This window comes from Mobula birostris, chromosome 3 (assembly GCF_030028105.1).
Source record: "Mobula birostris isolate sMobBir1 chromosome 3, sMobBir1.hap1, whole genome shotgun sequence".
NCBI classification, from domain to species: Eukaryota; Metazoa; Chordata; class Chondrichthyes; order Myliobatiformes; family Myliobatidae; genus Mobula; species Mobula birostris.
Window position 1 is genome coordinate 39,011,721 of NC_092372.1, and position 12,582 is coordinate 39,024,302.

Sequence of the window (12,582 nt, forward strand, 5' to 3'; positions counted from 1 at the left end):
CTTTACGTATATTTAAGGCAGATTCTTGATTAGGCTGAAAGGATACAGGGGGAGGCAGGAGACTGGGGCTGAGAGGAAAATTGGATCAGCCATGATAAAATGGCAGAGCAGAGTCAAAGGGCCCATTGGACTACTTCTGCTCCTTTATCTTATCGTTTTATAGCTTTTAATCTCCTTAGTTCATGAACATGTAAAGGCTACACCTCTTTATAACACAGCCCCCCAGCTTTCTGCTTGTATGTTACATTATTTATTAAGTAATTTCAAACTTATTAAAGTATCAGATATAAAACCAACTGATCATGACTGAGGTTCTCTCTAGAACTAGAATTTCTAAACATTTCTGATAAATTCACCAGCTCACAGGCTGTGCAACTCCATATGTCTTCCTCTTTCAGAAGGAAGGATGCCTCATAGGAGTCATGTTGCAAGATTAAAAGGAATGTTGCTCACTTAGAAGATGAAAGCTTCATGAAAAAAAACTCTGGTGTAATTTTTAGAGGATTAGGGAGATCTTCCAGCATATTTACTGGTCAGTGGAGAAATGTGCTTATCTTTGTATTTCTTTGTGTTTTTTAATGTGTGCCACTTACCTCCAGCTGATAAGAATTTCCCTAATATTCAATAATCTCTTCCAACTCCATGGGGATATCTGGTAGCATCTGTGCCAGCATATGTTGAACATCTCCGAGCAGGTCACCACTACATTTTGTCACAGCCTCTTCCGTCATTTGCAGAGATACAAATATCCCTCCCCAGCAGGCTTGACCAGATGACACTATACGATGGGCAGAAATTTAGATTGGTACACATTAACCCACGAAATCTGAAATCCCTTTCAAGTGTACAGCTTTCCACAGTGGTAGATTTTAACCCAAACTCTTAATCTTTCCTTTATATTCAATATTATCATATCGACAGTGGAGACAGAAGAAGAAACTGGTAGCAGATCACAAGTTACTTGAATTGTTGCATAGCTGTTGGCCGAAAAATGCTGCTTTTATTGGCCTAATCTACCTCACTTGTTACAGGAATATTATAAAGCATATAAGGACCACCATCTAGTTATCATCATAACAAAGAAGAAAAAAACTGCAAGCAATTTGATTACAAAGTTACATTCCCTTCTAGCCATTTACCTGATGTGATCCATCACATTAAATAGTCAAATAGAAAGTGCGATGACTTTTAATTTTACAAGCTGCTGTCATTTCAGACTTCATGTTACCTTCTTACCTGCACATACAGTGACACACGCAAGTATTACACCAAGAAGGGGTTAAAGTCATAAAGTTGTTCAAAGATACCCTGGACTAAACAATTCAATATGACAATGTTATCCTCTAATGTTATTGACAAAACAGTACATTCTATCAATAAAAATGTTGATTCTCACGGTGGGTGAGTTTTACTGTAAACATTGCACTTTGTTTCTTCTCCCCTGACATCCATAATGATGTTTTTACAGAGTGTGAATTTCAGATTCATAAAAGGCTGATAAAACAGTTCTCCCTCTCTTTCTCTCTCCCTCTCTCCTTCTCTCCCTCCCTTAGTAGGCCATTCGCATCTAGTGGCAGAGAGACAAGGGAGAAAGAAATAAAGCCGACACTTCGCAATGCAGGAAACAAAGCTTGCGATCAATAGGTAAGAGTTCAGTTCATATTTGTTTAAATCTCCGAGAAAAAAGAAATCAGGTGGCACAAAGTCCATTTTTGCCACAGCGCTGTTGCGATGAATATCATACTCAGCAAGACATTGTGACACCTGGTTGACCAGAGCCTGTACAGCACAAAGCCATCTGGGGGTAATTATGACAAGGTATTCTTTTAGTACCAGATGGGACCAAGGAACAGAAGCTCTACCACTCCCAGTCATTTACAACATAATTCCTTTCAATGATATACTTAATCCTCCCACCAGCTAGGCTTTTCAGATTGCTGTTGTTGCTGTTCTTTTATGTTAATTCAGTTGAGTGAACCACCGGCCCCTTGAGGGACTAAAGAAATTATTCATCCACAAATTGTTTCCACTGTGGCAAGTACAGTAACTAAAATGAAAAAAAAAGTGTTGGGAGGGGGGAAGGGATAAAGCTGAAATTATCCTAACGAAGGTCAATGCCGGCCTCTGTGCAACACCAGCTGAGCTCACTCAGCCACCTGTTAGTGGCAAAGATTCTGCACACGCTCACCATGCATTTAACCAGTTTAAGGGGCCTTTATTGACAAGCAGCCTTTTCTGAATCAGCAGGCACTGACACTCGCCTTCTTTTGTGATTATGGACCGCACAAGTCTCTTTATTCGATTACATCCATAAGCCTATCCAGTTCACATCAATGGCCTTTTACTTTTATATCACTTGCTTTTGTCTTCCAAAGGGTTTTATTTTATTAGAGAGAAAAATACACAAACTGTGATCACAATGCAGCTGGATAATTATAAATTATAAATAAATACAACTGAATTTAATTTTTTCGAGGCTTGAACGAAACAGGATTAAACTGAGCAAATATGGAAGCTTGGCTTAAACCAAATGAAAATGAATTCAAATTTTACTTAATGGTCAAATTAAATTAAAGTTCCTGAGGCAAAATACACTTTTATATGAGACATTGGTTTTAATGTTGCATTATATGGGGGGCATTTTGACACAACTGAAGATTCAACTTGGAAAACGTTAGCATTTGGTTGGCTTGCAGTTGCCGTCAGTAGATAAATTTGAAGTTCCAGATCTAAATTTCCTCTCTCACTAACAACACAAGTGCAATAGTGGCAGTTGGTATAGCTGGAGATTAGTTTCTCCATATAGTAAAAATTAAATAAAAACAGATAATGCTGGAAACATCTGATGAGGGGTCCCTGATGTCTCTTCTCATGGAAGCAGCCTTACCTGCAAAATATCTTATTTGTTTCGAAATACATCATAGTAACATAGTAACATAGAAACATAGAAAATAGGTGCAGGAGTAGGCCATTCAGCCCTTCGAGCCTGCACCACAATTCAGTGTGATCATGGCTGATCATCCAACTCAGAACCCTGTACCAGCTTTCCCTCCATACCCCCTGATCCCTTTAGCCACCTCTTAAATATAGCCAATGACAGGACCTATAACTCTATAACAGGACCTTCTGGCCCAACGAGTCTACTCTGCCTAGTTACACCCATGTAACTAGCCAACCTACTAACTCGTACACCTTTGGAATGTGGGAGGAAACTGAAGCATCCGGAGGGAATCCAATTGTTCGCAGGGAGAACGCACAAACTCCTTTCAGGCAGTGGCAGGAATTGAACCTGGGTTGACGGTGCTGTATTAGCATTGTGCTAACTACTATGCTACCGTGTCATCCCATGTACATACACTTCCAGCATGCTCTTTTTTAGCTTCAGCTATATTTTACACTGGAGGACCCTATGTAAAATCCTGGCAATTCTGGACAATGTTTCTCACTCTCTGCATGCCACCTTGGCTGAACAGAGGAGCAGAACTGTGCTGCTGCAAAGAGCGCTATATAAAGTCATTCTTACCCTCGGCCATTAGGCTCTATAATGAGTCTACCTATAGCTGGGGAAGTGTTAGACTGTTTGTGGTAACTCATTTTTTATTCTTCCTTACTTCTTTTCTAATATATGCATGTGTGTATATCTGTGCACTTATAATGTTACTGTAACACTGTAATTTCTTTTGGGATCAATAAAGTGTCTACTTATCTATCCTAGCCCCGTGTCATTTTGCGGCTTGATTTCAGTCTGAAGCATGGCACGGTTTCACTTCCTTTAACAAAGAAGAACTGAGATGGGCACAACAGCACTTAACTCATGGGTGAATCTGTCCAGAATGGCCAGAGCACCCTGTATTGCTTCATGGCTGCACCTAGTCTATTTCATGTTCAGTGGGCAGCCATCCAATTGGCATGGAAGATTAAGAGTCGCCATAATGCCAGTCTGGTAGCTATCTGCTCATGTTCTAAAAATCCAGCACATGGCTGTCCTTTGATGGTGAATAATTTGGGTCACTGCCTCGTCACCTCAAATCTATGTCAAACTATTATCTGCATAACGGAGATTGAAATGGAAATCCCATTTTTCCCTGTTTTAAATTGGTCAGCTGCTGTTCTACTGAGATGTTGACAGAGCCATTTCTGCGCATATGGTTGTTGGTACATCAAATCTCTCTCAGAGCATCAAAGTTCAAAGTAAATTTATTATCAAAGTGCATATATAATCACCATATACAACCCTGAGATTTGTTTCCTTGTGAGCATGGTCAGTAAATCGAAAAAACACTGTAAAATCAATGACAGATCATACCCAACAGGGCAATCAAGGTGCAAAAGACAACTAAATGTGCAAATAGGAAAAAAAAGAAATAATGATACTAAATAAATAAACAATATATATTAAGAAGATGAGATGAAGAGTCCTTGAAAGTGAGTCCATAGGTTGTGGGAGCAGTTGACAGATGGGGCGAGTGAAGTTGAGTGAAGTTATGCCCACTGGATCAAGAGCCTGATCATTGAGGGGTAATAACTATTCCTGAACCTGGTGGTGTTGGTCCTGAGGCTCCAATACCTTTTTCCTGATTGTAGCAGTGAGTAGAGTGCATGGCCTAGGTGATGGGGGCCGTTGATGATGGATGTTATTTTCCTGCGACAGTGCTTTTTGTAGACATGCTCAATGGTGCAGAAGGCTTTACCCATGATGAATGACATCACTCCATATTCTCACAGTAGAGCTTCATAGTGGATAGTAGGGCTCTGGAGAGCTTCGTAGAACAGAGGGACTTGGGACGACAAGTACATTAGTTATAGGAAACATGTCATAAAACTGCAAAGGGAACAACAAAGATTCCCCAAAATGTTGTTGGAAACTCAAGGTCCTGAGTTGTAGGTTTGGACTTTATTCCTTGGTGCCTCGGAGAATGAGGCAAGACCTTATTGAAGTGTATAAAATTATATAGGACATAGATAGGGTGAATGTGCACAGTCTTTTTCCAGGGAAATGGAATCAAATATGAGATGTCATAGGCTAAAGATGAGAGGGGTAAGATTGAACTGGACCTGAGGAATAACTTATTCATGCAGAGGATTATGCTTATATGGAACAAGCTCTTGAGGAAGTAGTTGAGGCAGGTACAATAAAAAAACATTTAAAAGACATTTGACAGATTCATGGATAGAAAGGTTTTAGAGGCAAGTGGGCCAAATGCAGACAAGTGGGACTGTCTTAGATGCGTGTGGTGGTCAGCATGGGTGAATAGAGCAGAATTGCCGATTTTCATGTTGTATAACTCTGTGATTAATGGTATGGATCCAGCAATTGCTGAAGAGTTAACATTCCTGCTTGATATAATGTCCTATAATTCACCTAGACCCTGAGTCATGTTAACTCCAGAGTGAATTCAGATCAGAGACTTGTTTCATTTTTTTCTCTTCGATTTAGTCCTAATTAACAAATATCAACATGATCACTGTATAGCTGGAGTGGGAAGTATACGAATGCACTGGATAGAATGCTGGCAAAGTCTGGATGAGGCAAACTGGTTAGACTGAGCATAGAATGATTTATCATCATTGAGTGGCAATGAATCTGACAAACAGATTGCTCTACATTAGTAGCATCTACCCACCCTCAGCAGTAGTTTCCATCTTGATCACATGTCAGTAAATGGTAGAGAGAAAAGGTGGTTATCTTAATGGATGTAGATTTCTAAGTGTGAACTACTGATCTGAAGGCATGAGCATCAATGCTATCTTGGCACCTAAAGAAATTAAAAATAACTAATTAATCTGTCATTGAGAAAACATTTCAAAAATGGTAAGTATGACAAGAACATAGAACATAAAACATAGAAATCTACAGCACATTGTTGTGCTGGCCATGTAACCTACTCTAGAGTGCCTAGAATTTCCCTAGCACATAGCCCTTTATTCCTCTAAGCTCCATGTACCTATCTTAAAAGACCTTATTGTATCCACTTCCACCACCGCCACCGGCAATACATTCCATGCGCCCACCACTCTCTGTGTGAAAACTTTAGCCCTGACATCCCCTCAGTACCTGTTCCAAATACCTAAAAACTATGTCCCCCTCATGTTAGCCATTTTAGTCTGGGAAAAAGCCTCTGGCTATCCACATGATCAATGCCCCTCATCATCCTATATATCTTATACGTTTAAGAACACAGAATGATTTTGGGAAAAATAATTCTAGAAAGTGCATACTGACTTTGACAGCTATCTATAATGGTGAATAATTGAAAGGATACTCAATCCATATTGTGAAGAACACAAGGTAAATCTTAACTTCCTTTCTGATGATACGCTGATTACTGACTTCAGTATTAAAAATTTTGCTGCCTTTGCTAAAGTTACAGTTTCTATCTTAATGACTATCCACTTCCTTATTACTTATTCACCACACTGTTGCCTCTTAGAGCAATCATTTTCGATGATTGTAATGATCACATGTGGTCATACCACTCAGCTGAAGGGAGAATACCCTACATTTCTCATAGTAGCAAGGAGAGTGAAAGTCAATCTGTGATCAGTTACTTCAGTTTTACTTATGGTGCAATTAAGCATCTGTGTTCAACCTCTTTATAGGTGTGGTTCATACAATCTCAGCAACATCCTCACAAGCACCTAATGGAGTCATGTTTAAATACTTTTCAATAAGGGTAGAAAAATTACTCATTAATTTTTCTAGTGAGGAAAAGTTGGAGTGTGAAAGGATGAAAGAAGCTTAAACAAATTTTTTATTCAAAGTTTTATAAACACACTGGTATGCATTGCAACATTTGACAGAGGAGGTACAAGATATCTGGTAAAATGGCATTTAACGGGATAACTCACAACAATTGTAGTGACAGGAAGTGCAGAAGGCACAAAGGTAGTATAGATACCACACATCCACAGACTGCATGTAACAAAAGGGTCACTTACATGCTATGTTACTTAAGGACATGGAGAAAAGCAATTGTTTAAATCTTTGAGTAGTGAATGCCTTGATCACATTCTCTCTCCCTCCTCATAGCTTGAGATTCTGTTGGCATATGGTTCCACAAGACCTTCACCTAAGACAGCACTTGCAGAGATCAACCTTGACAACCAACAATTTGAATATAAAGGATGGTCATTATAATGTGCAATGATATTCACCTTCCATATCCCCATGGTTTCCATTAGCCAATCAAACATGATTGATTTTTTTTTTATCTTTTCACTTGTCCAGAGTGAAAGAATTGGATTGCAGCCTCAAGACGATTCAAGGTGAAGAATTTAATAGAAATTGCCACTATTTAACAGAATTTCCTTTTCCGTAAATGCGGATAGCACCTATTACAGAATTATATAGAAGCGTTAGTCTATATCATGTGCTCAAATTCCCTGAACCTGAACCATTGAATTGTAGACTCAAAGATAAAAGTGCTACCAAATAAGCCACAACCGATTTGAAGCCACTTCTGAGAATTGTTATGGAAACCCACTGTGAAGTTAGCTATAGGATCTAGAATTTCATTTTATATTCAGAATGCCTGATCACCAAATCTTCTTTTTCTTCCTCATCTGTTGTACCTAAGGAATCATCACTGAGGAAGACTCACTTCTAACTTGTTCAGTGTGCTCTGAGGTCACTGATGAGGCCAATGTGAGAAGCACAGAATCTTCATGGATAGAACTGAAGGTGCTTGGTGGAGTTGGGCACTTTGGGATAGGATTTAGTCTTTCTGCTTTAGTGTGACAACTTGAACTTAAGGTTCAAGAACTCTCTGTAAAAAAACTTGCTCCTCACATCTCCTTTGAAGTTGCCCACTCTCACAAGTCCTCTGAGATCTTGCCTGTGGCTAGAGGGTACACAAAGATATTGGTCAAGACCCAAGCAATGTCTTCTCTTGGCTCCTTCAATCACCTGGACTATATCTCATCAGGCCCTGAGAATTTATCCACCTAAATTATCTTTAAGAGATCCAACCCTACCTCCTCCTTTACCTTGAAATGCCCTAGCACACCAATACACTCAGCAGTGATCTCCCTATCCACCACATCCTTCTCCTCAGTAAATATTGATGTAAAGTACTCATTAAGGACCTCACCCACATCCTTCACATTCTACCCTATCCCTACTTATCCTTTTGCTCTTGATGTATGTATAGAATGCCTTGGGATTCTCTTTATTAATTGTGGCGTGCTTCCATTGCCTTGAGGTAACTGCTATAGGTAGCTCAGGTTTTAGATAAAAGAGCAGGAATTTACCCATAGGTCCTGCACCAAATTCCAAGTACAGATCATCAAATCCCTTTTCCTCAGTAATACATGAGCTATGCTAATGCTCTGAAGGCTACCTATTCTGAAGTCCATCATCAGTTGCTTCCAAAATAAGAAAAGTGGTCCACATTTTTGAGAAGCTCAATATGAAAATCTATAGAACAGTGGTCATATGTTTGAAGACATCCTTCACCTTATGGGAGTTGAAACTGAGGCCCTCTTGTGTGCTTCTGTGAAAAAAAACAATTGGAATACATGCTGTGAGCATGCTGGAACGCATCATCTACATTCTTCAGCTTGACGACCGAGGCTGGAACAATGTTGCTTTCAGAGTACAGACTAAATAGATTGAATAGTTTCCAATTAGTTTTGAAGGTGGCCTGCACAGCTATAGGAATTTTGTTGGATTTAAGGTGCAGTATTGCTGTAGGAAGGATGATAAAAAAATGTAGCGGCAATGTCACTGGTAATGACACAGTCATAGACCTATTAGATAGTATTGTTATAAATGTAACCAATAAGGGAGCCAAAGGCTGGCATGTGGCTGGGGAACATTGGTCTGTGCAATCATCAGATAGTGAGACTTACTTTAGATATTTGATCTTTTTTACTGTTTTCTTTGCAATACCCAGCATTTCTCTAAAGTCTGTAACAGAACTATTCTGTAATAGTGAATTGCTGCTTTTTTTCTGTTGGAAAATCACAAGAAGGCTATATGAATTACATCAGTTTTTAACACGTTTCACTGAAATTAATTACATCTTAAAGAGATTTTGTTATATTCAAATTCAAGTGGATAAATAGAGTTATTATTGTCACTGAACCACAGGAAACAAGGCATATTACTTCTAGCAACACACATCAAAGTTGCTGGTGAACGCAGCAGGCCAGGCAGCATCTGTAGGAAGAGGTGCAGTCGACGTTTCAGGCCGAGACCCTTCGTCAGGACTTCTAGATTATTTCTAAATATAGCATTTTATTTATTTTGAAGTTAAATATTTGGAGAACTTTGGTAAGTGTGAGGAGATGTAAAAGCTGCAGAAATAATTACTTTGTTGATTAGTTTGGATATTGTCAAATAAAATACATCGATTTGTCTCAGATTTCCATTACACCCAAAAAATGGAAGTGAAATCATACTCTTTATTACCTCATCCACCTCTTTTACCTAAAATCTGCAGAAGGCAAAATAAAGTCATGACATCTATTTTGTTTTCAGATTCAGTTTAAGAAGCTACCTGTCCCTTCCTCAAGCAAGCCTTAGCTCATTCATAGATTACTATCAATGATGGTAGTCTCTTGGCCCTGAGACTTGAACCTTGTACTTCAGCTGAGGACTGAAGGAGGAAGACAAGCTTTTCCTTTCCAGATGCGTATCTAATTCTCCTTATTAAATGTATAGATCTAGTAACTCTTGAGATGCAGAGGTAGTATGAAGGGTAGAGCAAGAGGAACATAACCTTAAATGAGGAGTGCCTTCTTACCTGCTAACTACCAAGTCCAACAATATAACACAATTACTTTATATATTTTTGATCGATATTCTTCAAGCCATCATATCTCCTTAGATTATATAACAAGGCTTTGGGAAATATCTGAGACATTTATTTGAATTACATTAGCCTTGATAAAATTGTTTTTGAAATAATGAAATGGCACTTAATGTATTTGATTCTCTACATTGAATGCATTAGTTTGCACATTTTAAATGGATTAATGTTATTCATAAAACAGTATAAATCAAGAATACCACACAAATGAGTTTTTTTAATTTGAGAGTTCGTTCAAAGTAAATTTATTATCAAAGTACATATAAAGTGTATCCCAATATACTACCCTGAGATTCATTTTCTTGTGGACATTCACAGTAAATACGAAGAAGCACAATAGAATCTAGGAAAACTGCACACAACAAAGATGGACAAACAACCAATATGCAAAAGACAACAAATTGTACAAATACAAAAACAAAGAAAAAAAGGATAATTAATAAGTAGGTAATAAATATCGAGGACATGAGTCATAGAGTCCTAAAAGTGAATTCATAGTTTGTGGAATCAGTTCATTGTTGGGGTGAGTGAAGTTATCCACACTGGTTCAAGAGCCTGATTGTTAAGGGGTGATAAAAGTTCTTGCACCTCGTGGTGCGGGACCTAAAGCTTCTGTACCTCCTCCCTCATGGCTGTAGTGAGAACTGGATGGTGGGGATCTTTGATCATGAACGTTGATGATAGTCTATAAATTTGTTTTGCTGTTGTTTAGACATTTTCAAAGTAGTTGATTCCTCCTTAATATTTTTGTAAACAGTGCCTTGTGAAAGTATTCAGCCCTAAACCTTTGTTCACATAAATGGGTATTACAAACAGGGTTTTTGATCAATTTAACTGAGAATTTTTATTTGTGAATTATAAGCTCCTTTTTTCAAATGGAGCCCAAAAAAAAACAGGAGAAATTGTAGTACATGGAAAACTAAAAATTCAAAAACTGAATTGTCAGCTTTTCAAAAGTATTCATTCCCCTTTGCTTAGTACTTAGGTGAGCCACTTCTCACAGCTATTACAGCCAGTAGTCTTTTTGGATAAGTATAGTATCTGTTAGCTTTGCACAACATGATGGAGCAAGATTTGCCCATTGCTCCTTGCAAAATTTCTCAAACTGTGGCAGGTTAGTTGGGGAGCAGCAGTGGACAGCAATCTTGAGGTTTTGCTAAAGATGTTTGATTGGGTTAAGGTCAAGTCTCTGACTGGGCCACTCAAGGACATCAATTTTGTTCATTTGATGTCACTCCACGGTTGCTCTGGCAGCGTACTTTAGATAGTTCTCCTGCTGAAAGACAGACTTCCTTTCCAGTTTAAGCTTTCCGGCAGAGGCTACCAAGGTTTTATCCAGGATTTCTCTGTATTTTGCAGCATTCACCTTCACATCAATCCTGACCAGATTTCCAGTCTCTGCTGCTGAAAAGCATCCTAGGGGACGAAAACTTTTTCAGCCCCACAATTTTGATTTTTAATTTTTAGTAAATTGCTGACAGGTTTTGGAATTTTTCTTTTGATCTGGCACAATGTTTTGTAGATTAGCTCAAAAATCCTACTTAAATATATTTTTAATTAATTATTTACTGAGCCAGTAAAATGTGAAAATAGTTTTGGGGACTGAATACTTTTTCAAGGCACTGTACATGAATAAAGTTTGACAATAGCATTCATGCTGATTTATCTCCCCTTTGTGATGATGATAATTAACCTATCCTCAACAGAACCTGAATTATCAGAGGTGGAGTCTTGATGGTATGTGTTTTTGCTGTCCTCTTGCAGCATTTTTTTTAAAATTAGGATTGATTGCAGCTGAGAGTAAACACACAGATACCTGATAATTCACTGATAAAGGGCAATGGCCTGAAATTTTCAATCTATTCTTCAATGAAAGACAATCGGCTGGGTCTCCACATGCTGTATTATTCCAACAATGACTGAAATGAAATAGGGAATTCGAAAGAGTGGTAGATTTGTCCCCATAAGATGATATCGGAGAAAAATTAGGGCATTCAAGTCTGCGCCAATCATTGCTAATTTATTTTTCCTCTCAGTAGTGATGTGTGGCATAACAATGAAAGAGGTAAATAACTACTCTGGAAGACTTGTGAATGGCAATTGCAGAGTCATTCCAAGTAACTGAATTAAATTGAATTGAACTGACTTTATTTCGTACATCCTTCACATAAATGAGGAGTAAAAATCTTCACGTTTCATCTCTGTCTGAATGTGCAATGTGCAAATTTTAGTAATTTGTAATAGATAGTATGTACAGTAAGATACACACAGAACAGTCAGTGTGTCTGATGGCCTGCTGGAAGAAGTTGTCCCGGAGCCTGTTGGTCCTGGCTTTAATGCTGTGGTACCGTTTCCCAGATGGTCGCAGCTGGGACAGTTTGTGGTTGGGGTGACTTGGGTCCCCAATGATTCTTCGGGCCCTTTTTACACACCTGTCACTGTAAATGTCATGAAAAGTGGGAAGTTCACGTCCACAGATGCACTAGGCTGTCCGCACCACTCTCTGCAGAGACATGCGATTAAGGGAAGTACAGTTCCCATATCAGGCAGTGAAACAGCCAGTCAGGATGCTCTCAATTGTGCCCTTGTAGAAAGTTCTTAGGCTCTGGGGACACATGACAAACTTCTTCAACTGTCTGAGGTGAAAGATACGCTGTGAAAGGTAAAAGAGAACTGCTGTTAAAAGAAGAACAGTACTTGTAGTCTAAAATAAATTGATAATTAAGTGGAAATGAGAATGCTAGGCATGCAAATGTTAATTCATTTCATA